General features: G+C 44.1%; 1 protein-coding gene across 1 annotated transcript in view; it reads right to left on the reverse strand.

Annotated features, from left to right (window-relative positions):
* The window catches only part of LOC106747320 (phospholipid-transporting ATPase ID), a 63552-nt gene extending 45464 nt beyond the window's left edge, over positions 1 to 18088 (reverse strand). Inside the window, exon 1 of the mRNA XM_014624769.1 lies at positions 17995 to 18088. The gene's annotated coding sequence lies outside the window, so the exon portion shown is untranslated. The remainder of the gene's footprint in view (positions 1 to 17994) is intronic.
* Positions 18089 to 18106: the final 18 nt, after the last annotated feature.

Raw genomic sequence — 18106 nt, forward strand, 5'->3', positions numbered from 1 at the left:
GGGGGGGGGGGGGGCTCTCTGGAGTCCTCTCTCTTTCTCTCCCCCCTTTCCGCTTCTATCGTCCCAAATATAAATCCCGAAATACAAATCCGACGGATGGTCGGCACTCGATATTCAGCCGGGGAGTCTACCCGGTGAAATTAACTCGCACTATCGTAAATCCCCGGCTTGCGACCGGCCAACGTAGAGGATGGAGACGGCGAGTCTTCCTCTCGCGAGTGGATAAGGCACTTCGACCGATCGCTCGTCACTGTTCCTTACATCCGGTCACGTACGTCATAGGCGCGGCAGGACCGACGATTCTACTCACTCGCTCGCGCGCGACCACCGTAGGCCGACTCGTCCGAGAGCGCGCGCCGTGCTAGACTGACTGAAGTGACCGACGAGAGAGCGCGAGGCGGCGCGCCGCGGCGACCGCCGCGAACCGGCGCGCGCGTCTTCGCGGTAGGGATGATGGACGATTACAGTAGAGAAGCGATTATAAGTTAACATTGTTTTCCTTCGGAACGTTCTCACACTGTTTTTTTCCGCGGTTCGCGTTTTCCGCGTCGAGAGGAAAATGAAAACGCGAGATGGAAAATGTACGCGTTGGAGGGTTCGGTCGATTCGCTGCCTAATCGAAATTTGACGGTCGAATTGCGCTCCCGCGGGGAGGGCGAATTTTGAAAATTGAGATATTCGTTTCGGAAAATGGGAATATTTGCTGCTCATAAAGATTATTATTATCTTGAAATTGTATGTTAAATTGCACTGGAAATGTCGAAACGTCTTGCCTTCGAGCGTCCGCACGGTACGAATTCGAATTCTTGAAAAAAATTGAAAACTAGTAAAATCTGATTCCACTTGTGTGCAATGACAAATGTAATCTTATCGAATCAAATGTAATCTTACATTTGATTCGATAAATCGTATGTGAAAAATCGTCAAGAATGATATAAATGAAAAGTTCTAACACTTCTTCACATTAATCTTACCGTTGTAACTTCCCATAAAAAATCACGGTAAGATAATGATGAAAAAATGATGTAAGAAAGAGACACATGATCTTCGTAATCAATAACAGAGCACCCGAATAAACTACTACGAGTACCGAGTAGTGACAAGGTTATTCGTTCGTACAGCGGTGTCTCGGGAAAATCGAAGCCAGGTCACTGAGAGTAAAAAAAAAGAGGTGTTGAAATATCATTCTTAACATACGTACTAACGACACCGATGACATTTCACAAATGCCAATCCGCGACATTTCGCCCGGCTTTGTCCCAAATATTACAATATGTCAATATATTAAAGCTCATGTGAATCAACATAAAGTCTACGTAATCGCGATCCTCCAGAGTGTCATAAGACATTTAGCGATATATCGATATGAGAGATCATCGCGGACCGCCCGAAAAGAACGCAGCGACGAGGTCGATTTCGCGAACACGACGACGGGGAGGGAAATTTGGAGGAGACATTCCCGAGAAAGCTCCGAGTTTTCTCGCCGAACCGGAAGAAGCTCGATTATATCATTCGGGCGGCGAGCTAATCAGCGCCCCGTCAAAATTTACCACGCGGCGTATTAATTACGCTAATTGCATGTTAAATGTCTCGCGCACGGCGTGCGCCTTCCTCGAGGAATCGGGAGTGTTTCCCGCCGACGATATTTATGAATAATTAGCGGACGCGCGTCTCCCGGTCGAATATTTACGAGTGTAACTCGTAACTGACGGAACGGTGGGAGGAGGAGGAAGTCGCGTGACCAGGGAGCTAATGAAAACCCCGACGAAACGTGCTGTCGTCGCCGCTTCTCGGTCGCGCCGGCACACGCATCTGGCCGCGTGCGCCTTCGGCGCTTGTGTTGTCAGGAGGAGAGGCACGTCGAACCCGCCGCGATGATACATCATGATCATCGCCGACACGGCTCCGTTTGTCCGGCCGAGTCTCGGAGAGCGTCGAGCTGAGCTTAATTGAGTCGCGTCGCGGGCGGCGAATTAAGATTCGCGCGATCTCGCATTCATTTCGCGGCACGAAAGGGGGAGAGAAGAACGCGACTCATCGACACGGTTGGAGGGGGTGGACACGCGAGACCTCCGGAAGAAACCTGGCCAGAACGTGCGGGCACGTCGTGAAAAATGAAACAGCCAGGGGCCTCGTCGTGTTAATATCGCGCGGCGGTCTATGAAAAATGTCGACCTCGTCGAGGCCGCCCTTGCGTCGGGCGGGCTGCCTTTTTCGGCGTGTCATTATTAGCCGCGTATTCACTCAGCACGAACACGCCAATTAAGGCAAATTCGACGGCAAAACCGTTTCCGACGAAAGCGCAAGTCAGTCTCTCGGGTTTATTACATTATCATCGTCGTGGACGATTAAGTAAGACGTCCCGTTACGACACGCAATAAAAAGCTAGATGAGAGAGCCGCGATCGAGCCGGACGTATCGATCGGCCGCTGGTTAATCACGCGGATGGGGCAGCTGACGGCAATGATGATCAATAATTCGCAGTTTTATCGCGACTCGCGGACACGCATGAAAGTGAGAAAATTAACGTTCGACACGTTCGCGCGCAGCCCTGCGACTCGCCCGATTTTCCAAGATGCCGTCGTCGTCGATCGTCCTCGTCGTCGTCAACGATGCGGACGGACACCGTGACGCCTTTCGCACATGTAACAGCTCGGGTCAATCGATGCGATATACACAAAGTGTAACGAGTCGATCAATCAACTCGCTTATGGCCGCGTGCGCCTCGATCCGACGACGATGGACGACGCGTCGTTGTTGCAAAACATATTTGCGGCTCGGAAGATCGGCGATCTCCCCATCGCCAACTTCCGCATCTCGCGCGACGTGAAACAGGAATCTAAAAATACCCACCGCGGGTGGTGGTGGTACACTGACGCGTGCACAATCGATGCTCAGAATATTACGAAAATTCCAACGAGGCGGTGAGGAAAATTGCGCGGACACTCTCAGTGCAAGTGCGATGTTCCGGTAATAATTAATAGTGAGTGAAATATTATACTTGTTGTAGGTAAATTATAAATGTTTGCAAATTATTACGCTTGATGATGACAAAAATTTAAAAATTATACTTTCTAATCGAATATATATATATTTTTTTTAATTTTAGTTTAATAATTTGCACACCCGTCCGTACGTTTTCCCGCACTATCAACAGTATCGCGTACTTTCCGATGACGCGATAACCGAAAGACGTTGATTACTGAGTCGGCCTTGCATATCCGCGACGGTAATTCGGCCTCGAGGAATCACCAAAGTCTGCGAACGTCGCAAATGAAGTAATAACATAATCGGCCGCGTGCACGCGCGAGCGCACGACATAGGTCGGTGCCGAACGGTTAATGAAGCTCACGCTATACGCACAGGTATAGATGGGTATCTATTGTGCAAGCGTACATAATGGCAGCGGCATGCCTCTAGCCCCACGCATTCATAATACATCGCGACCTTGCGAAGCGACACCGCCTCACCCTGATACCTTAAGCGAGATAATGTAGCAGTCCCTGCCCGCTCGTAACAGAAGCACCGACGCAACCTGACGCGATTCGCCGTTCGAATAAATTTGCGCGCGAGCGAATGACTCGCCCCGACGTCGCTGCCAACGTCGGTGAGGAAAGTGACGGCTCGTTCGCGCCTAATTGCACGATTTATAGACGCGAATCGATCGTCACTCGGCGGCGGCGCGGGCGGTGATGACGACGACACGCGAAGTCCGTAAATACGGCTCGCGCGAGCCGGCATGAGACGCTTCAGCCGACGAGAACGAATGATTCGTAACGTGCCGTTAGAAAGAAAGAGAGAAAAATTTAATAAACGCTCTAATGGAGAGAAAGAAAGACGTGAGACCTATCAGATGTGTAATCAAAAAGTCTCAGATTTCCGTTCGTGACTCTGCCCAATAAAGATTGTCTGACAATACTGGAATATCAGCTCCTAGAAAACGGCTACTTTCGGAGTAACCAGGACAACCCCTGATGACCGAAAGGGTAGGGCCGGAGATAGGAAAGGCGCGGCAGCCAATGATAGATATTGTCCCATTTAGCTAGGCTCACGTTTATTCGAGTTAAACGTAACCCGAGCTGCGGTTATATTTTCCCTCCTTTTATTACTGAGATACGATAATAAAAGATTAACATCGAAATTATTAAATCGTCACGAAAATACAAACTGAATTCTCGTAAAACTGGTGATCTGATTCTTTGAGAAATCGGTCAGATACATCACGGGCGTTATACCAGAAATTAAAGAAGGAATTTAATCGATAACATGCGCGATATGAAAAAAAAAACGATGGTATCGGACTATTGAATAGATACATTTTGCGATTTTACATCGAGGCGGCGAAGATCACGTTCCGAAGATCACGGTCAGGTAACACGAGGAAATCGTAAATTTGGTTGTAAAGCCCTAATGCGTAGTTAACACCGATGTAACGTTTGCAATGTGTCTGATCGAAATCAGGATTTATTACTACGTGTAGCAAACTGCTTTGTATTGGCTGCACGCGATATTTTAGCACACCGACGCAAATTGGGAAGCGCCGTCTGCATTCCTCTCTTTCTCTCTGCTTGTACGCGGTGTAAAATTTCGCCAGGTCGTCTCAATATTATCGACACAATAAAAATGAGACGGTTCCTCACGCCGCGAGCAGTGTGACACACGAGAGTTATTGCTCTCTCTCTCTCTCATCATTACGAGATTCTTCTTTGAAGATAACGTGTAACCCCCTTTGTAGATAGCGCGTAAACTCCTTTGTAGATAGGTCTATTTAGGCCAAACTGAATATATTTTAAGAATGACTGGCTATTACTAATTTTAGCGTTATTAAAGGGATTCGAGGCGGGGTCCGGGAAATGTATGTACCGCTATTAATTTAGTCACGAACATGAAGACTAAAAATGAGATTCCATTAATGTAGTCTCTCTCTCTCTCTCTCTCACTCTCTCTTGTTACGCGCAAATTTTATCAAACGTTCGTCATGTCGCGTATTACGACGAAATTCGCTCAGGATGCTTTCCAATGTGATCCGCAAATTTGAAATTTCGCAGTGTTCCTTTTACGATGCAAAACGCGCAGCGTCCCACAAGGTCACACGCTGTCGGTGATATTTTTTTTTCCACGTTTTTGTACACGTTCTTCTCCGAAGAGGATGACCGTGCGACGAAGGAAAAAGCAGCTCACAGCGAGCTGAGCGGCGCGCGAAAACACATTTAGCACACTTTGTCGCGCGTAAAAAACCTGAAATTTAGCGGCTCGAACAGAAGTGTCTGTGGCGAAGTTTGTTTGCTCGGTTGAACGCATCATGCGTTTAAATGTTTGCGTGTATGTGGATATGCGCTTGTGCGCGGCGAACGAGTGAGAGACAAGATTTCTCGGGAGAGGATTGAGCACGATTAGAATCTGCGCCGATCGCGCGACTCTCGCGCTTTTACGCGAGCGCGCTTCGTTATGCAATTATTTAACTCGCCGACGACTTAACTAGCCGTTAAGCTCAGAGCTGCACGATACAGGCAATCCGATTGCGATGATCGAAATGACGATGCACATTTTCTCTCCCCTCCCTGCCCTTTCCTCAAACGTGAAATCGCTCGTGGTATTTACGACAATCCGATGAAGAGGCGCGCCACGCCGTAGTCTGATAAGATAAATCGATGAGACGATAACAGCTCAATGCAGCATTAACAAAATAAGAAAATCACATCTCGCATATTTTTCGCGCTACGTATATATCGAGAAAACAAGCACGCTGCCAAGAGGACCGTCATTTTTGACGAAGCGAAGAAAGAAGGTCATCGCGAAAAAGTGGAATGGAGTGTGTATGAAGAGCGACGCGTCTCACGCGCTTCATTACGATCATTCGCGTAATGCGTTTACCGCTTTGGCTCCAAAGTCGGCCGCGAAAGGATTTAACAGATGGTTCCGCGATCCGAAGAATATACTCGACAGGTGGTCGATTAACAGAATGAGACTTACGCGACGAAGTTGTACTACTATTTATCACCGGGCTCCGAATGGTTCTCTCTTTTTCGCCCTTCTCGCTCTCCCTCTCTTTCATACACACAATCGTCACGCAATCAATTGTCAGATTTCCATATATAGTTCGTGCGATATTTACTTGGTCAAATCAATTACTAGATAAAAATGTCCAATTAAGTAACAACTCAGAGACCTTATCGAGAGGGACCGCGTTCTATACTTATATATCACCACAGAGAACGTGGATTGCGGATGCACCTTTCTTTGGTCTGACGTCGATATCTTATCATTATCGCGGATAAGCGTGATTTATGCTTCATCTTACCGAGAAAATATTTCTCGTCAAAACATGAAGATATCTACAGTATCTATTTTTAAATACAGGAAGGAAGGAGTTACATAATTATCTACATGTGCAAATCTATATATAAATCGTCGAATAACAACATTAAACAAGCAAAGGTTCTGTAAAAGTTATCAAAAAAATTGCGTCGGAAATAAAATTTAAATTACTTTATATAAGAATGAGAAGAAATTTTTTTATTTCATTTTAAACTTTTCTATAAAGAAAACAAAATAATTTTAAATCAACGATATTCTCATATATAAACAAGAATATTATAATATTCTTAGATTTTTTAGTCTAGAAATTAAGGGCAAGTAATACTTGAATCAATATGTATAAGTTCAATCAAATCAAGACTAAAAATCTCGTAAGAATATTATGATACTTTTGCTTATGTATAAAAATATGTATTAATTTAAGACTAATTTTTTCTGTGCATGTTAACTTATTTCTATTAACCATAATTTCTGTTAATCCTCAGGTAACAAGATTGGTCAGATCGAAAACACATTTTTAAAGCGTCATATTCAAGTATTTTACATATCTTGCGATATATTTTGTTTACTCTTAAATATTTTCTAACTTATTGTGAGAATAAAAGTTGAAAAATCCGTCGAAAATCTACAAAAAGCTTCTAGACCTAACCTCATGTGAACCTTGTTTTATCCGAAGGTTAATCATTCTATTTTCCATTAACCGCCCTATTTCCAATTCTTTCCTCGCGTGAAAAATCGGCCTCAAATCATCACCGAAGAATTTGTGAAACGTAGGAAGGAACACGACGTTGATAGCGGACACCCTATGCAGTTAACCAATATCTTTACGCAATCGCTATTTCGCCTCGATGTCATACGTGACCATTGAAAAGTAACGGTCCCCGTTCGTGAGTAACAGCGCTCGCAGAAAGTGGCTGACCGCGAGAGATTGCACAATCAGCTATCAGTATTCGTCGGTGGTTTATCGCGAACCAGCCAGCCGGCCGGCCGGCCGGCCGGTCGCGCTAATTGATTCCACGGCACTAATGATGCCAGTCGCGTTTCTACAAACTGAACGCCGTAGTTGCTCGAGTGCGCGTGCACCGAAAACATACTAGACGTCGCACTTGCGGCTCACTGCTGATATCTACATTATTAAACGGATGTACATCGAAGATATATTAATTAAGTGTTAGTCACTTATAATGCAAGCACTAAGTGCAAGCACCCATCGGGATGTTCCACGAGCACCCGAGAAATATTTGTGAGTAGTGCACGTACATTCCGGAAGTGAATTAAAATGAAAAATGTAGGAAGAGTCCTAATTCGGAAATGTCAAGGTCGCGAGCCACAAGCGAGTTGTACGATTTAGTTGTACTGAAGAAACCGAAGTTTTAACCTCGCTCCTTTGTTCGGGTCGATTTGACTCGAAATCATTTTCACTACCCTATCACATCTCTTTGTAGTGAGTAAACGTTTTGGCATTTCGTGATTCTGTTTCATAGCTTAGTTTCAAACTAATGTTCTTGAACTATGAAACAAAGTCGTGAAATGCCAGAATGTTCACTCACATCACATAAAATCACATAGAAACGTAACAGAGAAATAAAAATGACTTCGGCCGAACAGACCCAAGCAGAACAGCAGGGTTAAACTTTGATTTTTCTGTCCAGTAAATATTTCCAAAAAATAAATTCGAATATTCTCAATATTATGAATTTAATATCTGTCATAATTGTCTTGACACGTACAAGTAAATATCTTATATACGAAGGAGAAATGTCATGTTATATTATATATATAGCCAATTATATTTCTACTTATAGTAAATATTTCCCAAGGAGTATTAGAGTAACCATTTTTTACTTGGATAAAATAAATATTACTGGAACGGTACTTCTCCTCTCAATATAGAATTCGCTCGTTCGAAAGGAGATCAGTGAGAAAAATGAATGATTTAAAAACCGGCGAGGAGGAAAGCGTAACGAGGGGATACCTTAAACGGCGCTGGCGTTGCGCTTCGCTCTACCGACTCTTCAACAGCCTACGATTGTTTGCAGCAGATTCTATCTCGACTCTCATTATCATAAATAAAGCGTTTATCGACGCACGTGCGATGCGATTTAATGAAGCGCCGTCGTATCGTGGAATCGACGTGCCCGTCGTCACAGACAACGTCGAAGCTTCTTTTCTCACGAAAGAATAGTCGGAGCTTGAAATTTCTTTTTCCTGCCAGCCAGAGTAACGAATCAATTTCCGGCGCGATCGTACGGCGCGACGACGACGATGACGCGCGGTGTCGTTCGTGACTTTCGAACAGACACGACGGGCTCTCGTCGAAATAATTTCGATATTCCCATTGTGTGTTTATATGCTGCTGCAGTCTAACGTATATAAATGAAAATCGATAAGATGGCAGCTGAAATCGTCACAATGACAATAACGGCTAAAATTATTTACAACTCTGCCTAAAACAAGTCGATATTATTTGAATTCTATTATTATTTTCAGGAAAAACAAACGAATGGTAATTCTTTCTAAATTACAAAGTGAAAAAAGAATCTGGTAATAAGTATTAAAATTTAATATATATTTGCCAATTAAATATTTTATTGTCAAATAACTAAATTAAAAGAATAAAATTATTTGGTCGCGATAATCAAATATTTGATCGGTAAATACACCCCAAACTTTAGCACTTATTACCAAATCCTTTTTTCAAATGAAGTTATGAACGAAGCGCCGGCTTGGAAATTAAATTACAGAGGAACAGATGGAAGAGTCGGTGAAACTTTACTTCTCGTTAATTTCCAACAAACTCGGACGAGTATGTAATTTGCAAATTAGTTAAGGGAATATTTAATAATATAAATCGGAGAAGCCTAGAAGGCTAACAACCAGCAGCGGTCGTTTCCATCGCTCTCGTTAAACGGAACCTCGGTATTTAATCAAAGAACAAACGCCGAGAACAACGGTGATTCACTATTGGGCCGTTCAGTGTAATTAGGTAAAAGAGCACGACAACGTAGAATCGCGACCGAGTCGAGTTGAAGTTCGCAACATCGAAAATCGGTATGAAACGATCCTCCCCGCGGTTGCGCGCGATCGACGCGGCTGTCACGGACGGCTCGCTCAACTCGGCTCCTTACATCGGTTCTATACGGTAAAACGGCGCGAACAAACGAGCGACACATATATATCCTGTCTCTATGTAACCTCGCTTTACAACTACACGTGGCTGACGGACGGTACCACTCGCAAAAAGCGCAACTATAAACGATAGAAAAACGTGACCGCCGCCAATCGTCGGAAACGAGCGATACTCGCGCACACAAAAAGAAAAAGGGTTTCTTTAGATTTAGTATTTTCTATTTATTTGACTAAAATCTGCTTCATTGAAACAACACATACGAAATATTATTTGTTTGAGTAAAAATTTTATTGTCTCACTCAAGAGAGCTCTATTATTTAACAGAAGGAACGCCATTATTTGAAATAATATTTCTTAACCGAATAAAATATTATTTGGTCGCGGTAAATATGTAAAGTGAAACAAATAATTTCTTTATGAGAAAATGATCTTTCGTTTCAAATTTTTTTATTTAAGATAAAGATACATGTTCGTTGAAAAGTCGAACAATCGTATTTATTAATCGAAATATTAGTTTCTTCGGAGCATGCCAATTTGATGAAATTTGTGTTTGGATGCAATAAAATTGATTAAATTTGAAGAGATCTTTTTCTCAATGTATAGGTGATTCGTGATGATTCGAGACACGCTCGTGTTTCCTCCTTTACGAATTGCAAGCGATTTGCGTTCGTTTTTCAAAGCAGAAACAGCAGGAACGCGAAGAGAAAATCCGACACCGATCCTCTCGACGTTCAGCAAACGCGACTCAGACGTTCCGCGAAAGAGGAGTGTACCGACGCTGCGTTTCGAGCAGTTTCCGTTTCGTGACGTATCAGTCACTGTGGAACTTCTAGGCGTGTCCTTGAAGATACGAACGACGCTCACGTATTCCCGCAAAATTATTCCTACGTTTAACATAACGCCCCGTGCGAGTGTATCTTGCGTCTTCGACCGACAATCGCGGTATCTTCGGAGTAGGAATTAGCTGGATATGCCACGAGCATATAAATCAAACGAAATAAATCAGACGAAACAAAAACTCCGTCTGACGTGGGAAGAGAGAAGAAAAAAATGCATCTTTCATCGATCGCGCAAGGAAAGATGACGACGACGCTGCTTTTCTTCGTCTCGAACTCGAAAAACGATCGACGATGAATCCGAGATTTGCATCAACGATTTTTGAATTCTTTTGCGATTTCTTCCTTTGAGAAGCAATTAATAACATTTGCTGGACTACGCTGCACGATATTCCCACATGAAAAATAAAACGGGAGTCACTTAGCGAGCGAATGAAAAATTCATCGACAGTCGAGTTCCCTAGCAGAGACTTTTGTGTTTCGCCGACCTTTTAATGATGGTCAAGGCCAATAGTAGACACGAGAAAGTGATTGAGCTACGTCACCGCGAACAATCGCTCGCTACAGTTTTGTCGTTTCTTTTACCCGCGTACGAACACGCACTTGTAAAGATGTAGAATACCGGAGTGTATTTCTAGTGCTAGTAGGAGAAGAAGACGCTAAATGAGGCGTTCAGCTGTTGTCAATACGGAAAAGGATTAAAAATACAACGAGAAAACTTCCGAACGACACTAAGCTACATGATACTTGATGTTACTGGGAAAAAAAATCACCGTCGAAATAGCATGATATATTAAATAATTTCTCGATGCGAAACAATAAAACTGATCTATATTATCATTTATTATTATTATTACTTATCATATAAACGGGAGAGAAATATTCCCTTTGGAGTAAAAATACATAATTAATTGCATTGCATTTACTTGCATCGTATAGAAAGGAAATACAATAATAATGGAAAATTAAAAGCATTCAAAAGAAAAATTATAGATATATATAAAAATCGAATAAGTTTGGCAATTTGATTAAATAATAAATGAAATTATTATTACCGTATGTTTCACGGCATCGTTCAAAATTCAAAAGACAATCTACGAATAATAATCGGCGAGCGAGCAACGAGGGTACCCACCGAGATTCGAAGCGCCGCTACTTGACAAATTCGTAAATCAACTTCCGCGACAGATATAAATCAGATATATCGCGGTTTCGTTCCTCCGGCAACGTAAACAGCCTGACACGTTTTATGCTCGTTACGTTGCAAATCGCGACCGCGGCCTTCAGATTACTGATAAGTACGCGAAAAAATAAACGCGTTCAATTATGCGAGACGCGTACTTTTGTCGTACCCGTGCGTACAAATACCGTCGATATCGGCTATAATCCCGGCCATTTGCCGACCACTTAAACATCAGCAAAGCTATTTACAAAAACCAGCTGGTTCTCCGGTCGTCGAGAGGCCCCGATATAACAGATTTTAAATTCACGAGTATTCAGATAATGAAATGAACCACGACAACTACACTGACAGGAAGAATCGAACTGCGAGAATGAGAGACAGGAAGGATAGATTCTCGAGACGTCCGATTTTTGCCTTCGGATGTTTGCGATACGTCCGATTCTCACGATTTAATACTACAAACTGATGGGAACTGTCGTTGGTAACTGCCTTTATCGTTATCGAGCGCCGCGTTAACGACCTCGAGAATTACGCTCTAACAAGTATAAAGTAAGGCAATGAAGAGCTATTAAGCGCGTAATGTTATCGGAACGATGATATGGACGAAAACGACATTGCGTACATACACGTGGGCGCGTGCGAACGCGCAATTTCGCCGGCGTCTGTTGACAGGCCGTGTGAAAGCGACGATGCACCTCGCGGAATTGCAGCCCTAGCACGGATAGTTGTAAAAATGCGTTCATAATTCACGAACGGGACCGAGGAATCGATGTGTATGACCTAAGTTTGTCCGTATGCGCGATCGTCAGCGCGATAATACGCGAAGAACGTGTATTTTAACCGCGGCGCTTTTTAGCGAGGGCGAGCGACTAATCGAAGATCGCGGCTATTTAACCCCCAACAAGCCTTATTTACTAAGGTGATCCTTGGACGACGTATACATTGACGAGCGATAAGGCCGACGAGATTGTCAATCAGTGAGCGTTGCTTGCCTATATGAACGTTACGTTCGCGTAAGATATGATCTTATTGCATTATGCGAGAAATCCACTTATTTATAAATGCCGCGTCATCGCAAAGAAAAAAACGTTAGATTCAAATAAATAATTACTCCAACACTGCTTGGCAAATTTGTACTTGGATTATAAATAAAATTTATTTGGATAAAGTAAAAAATATATATATATTACTTGGATGTAGAAAAAAAATACTACATTCAAAGTATTATAAATAATATTACTTTCAATCTAAGATTTGCTAAGGAATATTGGAGTAATTATTCGCTTAAATCTAGCATTTTATTCTGTGTATGATATTAAAAAACCGAATGATATATAAAATCGTAAATAAGCACGATTTATAGTTGTACGATATCAGTTGGGATATTAGATATAAGTACGAACGGATTAGATATAGATATATATAAAACTTAAAATACGATGTGTTACGAGTCAGTGCAAAATTAATGTATCTGTAAGATACATTGCGATCACTCATAAGTGAAAAATATTACGACTAATGGAGGGTTAAGGAAATATATGTATATGTATGCAAAATATAAAGCAAAGGAAATGTATACGCTGAGAAAAAAGCGGTCTAATCGGCAAAATCGGCGGATTCGCCCTCATTCAAACCAACGTGTCCACCGAACGAAGTATGAATTAGCGCAACGATACGTCGAGTCGATATAGCTGCTGACCAAATCGCAACTGTTGAATCAATTGATAACTCACCACAGCAATTACACAATTCATTCGGTGAACTGAACTTGTGCCGGAACAAATTTTACTCGTTCCAGCAAAAATCTCGTTGGTTCTACCGCCTTTTTTCCTCCTCAGTGTGGATCCCCATGATATCAAGTATCAAACAGATCGACGGCTGTTTTGCGAGCGCGCCGGTCGCGATTTCATTCCCCGCGTCACTTATCGTTATTTGCACCGCGATTATTCACGACCGACGACAAAGGAGCGCCTTGTCATCGTCGACGGAGACACCGCTCGGCACAAGGAGACGGTTCGCGAGAAAAGACACCGGCATTTATCTATTGTGCTACTCGCGAGCGCACCGACAAGAACAAGACATTTGCATAATCACGAGACAGATCCCTCGGCTTAGCGAAAACGGCGCACGTGACACGCCACCAACGACGAGGTCGAAACGCACAAACTCCGGTTAGTCGGTCGGTCTCGTCGGGGAAAGGATTTCGGCTCGAAACGGATCGAGGACACTTTCAGATTTCGGAACACCGAGAGAGGCGCGCGCGAAACGCACCGTAAAGGAGGAAACACCACCCCGAATTCCCACACTTTGCGCAAGAGCTCCCGAAAATACTTAATTCGGCTAGCGCCGCGTCCTTCATGTACTCGTTTATCGACGTTTCGTGAATATTTCAGTTCGCATCTTCTGGGCGAAGAACGAAACTTTCCAATTGAATGTTCGCGAAACATCGGAAACGAGTCGACGTAGGACGCAGCGGCGCTAACGCGAAAACCAAATTAAGTACTTCACCCGCGGAAGCGCGAGGAAACTCATCGGAGCCTTCCAGGAATCTTATCCGGTTTCCGTACTTTAAATAGTTATTAATTATAACAATTAAATCAGTTTCTAGCCAGCGACTGACCAATAATTCTCTAACCAGCTAGTTTCTCGTGAAAAGAGCGCGACATTCGTTACAGTCGATCGCGTTCACACACGTTCTCGCATCTCGATGGTACGTGTCATTAATTTCCCACGTCAATCGGAAATTACGATCTCGGTCAGAGCGATTGCCGCGAATGCGACAGAAACCGCGAAGATGTCAGCATGCGGCAATTTCCGCGCGAGTTATACTCCAATTTACACGCAATTCTACGCTACGCTCGACGCGTCCGTTTACGCACGAGCAGCCGCGAGATTGATCTCGCCGAAGTTTCAGCGGAAATCATGGGAACGCCCGAGATCGAACTATCCGAGTAGAAAAATGTTAGGGGAAAACTAGTCACTACGCAGAAACTGGACAGTTTCCACTGGTTTAAATTAATTAGGCAGTAATTATTCAGAAACTGTTTATAAAAATATTAACTGTTATTTCTGAGCCAGTTACTTGCCATAAACTATTTCGAAAAAAATAGTAAGTTAATACTGGACAGTTTCTATCCGGTGAAAATTCTTAAGATACTGGCTAGTGTTTCTTGGTCATTTCCTGGCCAGAAGCTCGGCAAAATAATGAACAAATGAAGTAGTAAACAAATGAAATGCTCAAGATCTTACTAGGAACCGGTCAGAAACTGACTAGTAGTTTTATTATCTAGTTATTGTTACAGCCAAAGTCTCCCAAGCTTGTAAGTCCTTGTAAGTCCCCAGCAAAAATATCTCAATATATAGTATAGTATCAATATATTGATATACGGCGTCACGTGTTCGATACTTGGAAGCGAAAGAGATATCAATAGCATCGTTTGATAGAATGCATACGCGAATCCGCCGTTCGCGATTTATCAATTTGTTTGGGCTAAAGGGTGTCGGCGCGACACTTGCCTTTTGTGGCCCCAATCAATGGGGATCCTTAGCATTGGCCCGAACATTAACTAACCGGCAGACGAGCGCAACGAGGAGTCGCGATGTGTCAACTTACGTCATTCGCGAGCGAGCGAACGGCAACGGCGCGACATGGAAAACGCGACGCGACTGTTCCTCGAGAAATCAGGAAAGGATATTCTTCCTCCGCGTTTTGGAAGGAAATAATGCGAGCACGAAAACTCAGAATTTCGGAGGGCAAAATTCGGCAAATTCATGCGAGCTTACGGAATCACAGTTAACAGACGAAAATTTCATTCAGCGTATTTAGACGATGAAAATTAATCGAAGGGACGAAATGGGTAAAATGGGCCGATCTTGACCCCCCCGGAGTGGCAAAAGAAACGGTATATTTTACCCATTATCCTTTGCAATTTCCACTCGTGAGAGTCTATCCAATAATTTTTCATCAGTAAAATTTTCTGCAAATGTGAATCGTGCCATATTTCTATGTTCTTCCTATTTTGCCAAAATATCGGTACGATGCCTACAATTTTTTAACCGGCAAAAATCGGAGATGCGTAAATATATCGCGAGTGCATAAATAAAAGAAAGGAGAACACGGAGAGGGACACAACCACGGTGCATTGCAGCGCCGCATTTATTATCTCTGCAATTAAAGAAGAGAAAACAAAGAGAGAGAGGAGAGAGAGAGAGAGAGAGAGAGAGAGAAACAAATACTCGGTCACGGACTCGGGGCAAATTGCGCGTCGTGTCTGCGCAATGTTTCTCCACGTGGGCTGTAAAGTGGTTTGGTCTACAATGCTACTCTTTGCGTCTTGTTTCTTGCTCTCTATCTTTCTTCTACAAAAACTTCTATTTTCTTGTGGAGAAGAGATAGAGAACAGTAAACAAGACGCCGAGAGCACGTTGATCAGGCTTAAAACGCGTGCATGAAAAATACAATGCTTCGCATACGTTTCTCACCGGGAAGCGTCGCGAAGAGAAATGCATGGAGAGACGTTCTCAACCGCGCGATTTCGCGCAAAATTCGTAAGAAACCGCAATATATATATATATATATATATATGTAAATAATCCCAAGTAAAAACTTCAATTACAGAAGGCATTATTTCTTTGCAAAACTTTGCGCGCGTGTCTCGAGGAGTCCTCCATATTAAATCCTCGTTTTTGCCATCTCACTCTTACATCTCGCCGCGACCCTTTAAACTCGCACGGAAAGTGGTTAATGAAGCGAAAGCGCACGTGCGGTGCGCCGCGCGAAATTTGAGGTCAGCGTGTCTTGCGTCATGATGACTTTTCGCGCGCGATAGGCACCTTGAAATTCTTGCCGATCTCCGCCATTCCTCGCGCCGCGAAGCGTTCCTCCTCTTCGAGGATAGCGTGCGTATTTTTCACTCGTCGCTAAATCGCCCGCAGTCATTCGCGAAGATCCCGCATCACGTCCGGGATCGTCGCGGAATATCCACGTGTTAACAAGCATGGAAAAACACAAGCTCACGCTAAAGCGAAAAACTACACGGAAGAAGAATTCGGTTGAATTTACCAGACAAGTTGGATAAATAATAATAAACCAAGCGCGTTTTGATCGAAGAGAACGGAATTTCCGGTTCCCAAATTTGTTTCTTACAACCGGAAATTCTGTTCCTTTCGATCAAACGGCGTTCAGTTTGTACCGTCCAGTAAGTTCGACCAAACTCTCTCTCTCTTTTTTCCATGTAACTCCCGAAGAGAAAAGTTAGCTGTCCGTATGATGCAACTGAGATTTAGGAATTTATCTCGTTCTCTTTGTCCCTATATTTTGCTTTCAGCTCCCACGGCTAAAAACTAAGTCTAGTAACTAAATGTCAGCGACGCTACACGAACGGCTAATTCCTTTTCTCCGTGCGTGTAAACGCCGCGCGAGTCAATATTCAATCCTTACATCAGCAATCTGAGTGTGATTAGTATCTGAGCTCGCCACGTGCGAAGCGGATATAAAAATAGCGAAAGCATGGCGATAACATTTAGTTTGGAGAAGAAAAAAGACGGGACGAAAGTGAGAGGAAGGCGATATACCGTGTCGTGATACGGGTTAGACACGTCGAGATAAACGCGAACCTTTACCGTGCCTTGCCAACGCACGTGGCGCGAACTGATGCCACGTAAATTCGCATAATTGAAGATCACCGTCGGATAAAATTATCGAACGTTTCCCTCGGTAAATACACTCGTTACCTCGCTCGATCCACTTTTTATCGTTGCAAGGTGCGACTTGTCTTTTAAGGCCGATCGATTGCGCTTTTTGCACGCGTAATCAAACAGACCTGTTGGTATCCTGACTATCGTACCATCGTCGGGGATACGCGTTCGAGATCGCGATTCCGACGACGACGCAGATCTCGTGGCAGAAACGAGGAGGAGAAGAAGAGATGAGAGGAAAGAGCGGAGAAACAGAGAAAGAGAGAGAGAGGTCGTCACCGCAGACGGTTTCTCGACAGGAAAAAACCTGTTGCTTCAGCGGCCACGAGTAGCCGCGCGCGCGCGTCCCTCGCGCGCAGGCGGCGCAAAAAACGAGACGCTCGTCCGGGCCAAATTCGCAAAACACGCCGGGCGAGAAAGGTGAACGTTAATATAGAGCGTCGTCGAGAATTCGCGGAAAGCTCGCTCGCTCGCTTGCGTGCATGTGGCCCGTGACGTCGGTGCCGCTTTTACTCGCTCACTCTCTTTCTCTCTCTCTCTCGAACGCGATGCGGGCGCGCCTCGACACCTGTTAACACCGCGACGACGAACGACGGCGCGGAACGACCGGTTGTGTTCGCGGGAAGCGTGAAAGCGCGTCGCGAAATGTTAAAGTGACGTTTTTTTCAACAGAGATCGAGCGAACATGTTCTATCACGTTCGGTCGTTGACGGTCTCTCTCTCTCTCTCTCTCTATCTTTCTCTTTCTCTCTCACGCGCGCGCACACACAGAGCGCGAGTGTCGCTGAACGCGACCTGGACGTCTCGATTTATATCTCGCAGGCACTTACCTTGCACGGCTAGTCCCGCTCGCAGCATGGAGCACGGCACTCAGCGGACACGGGGACGACAACGAGGACGACAACGAGGACGACATTACCCACGCACCGAACCGCACCGGCC

The sequence above is a fragment of the Dinoponera quadriceps genome, unplaced genomic scaffold, assembly GCF_001313825.1.
Source record: "Dinoponera quadriceps isolate SergipeBrazil2010 unplaced genomic scaffold, ASM131382v1 scaffold167, whole genome shotgun sequence".
Classification (NCBI taxonomy): domain Eukaryota; kingdom Metazoa; phylum Arthropoda; class Insecta; order Hymenoptera; family Formicidae; genus Dinoponera; species Dinoponera quadriceps.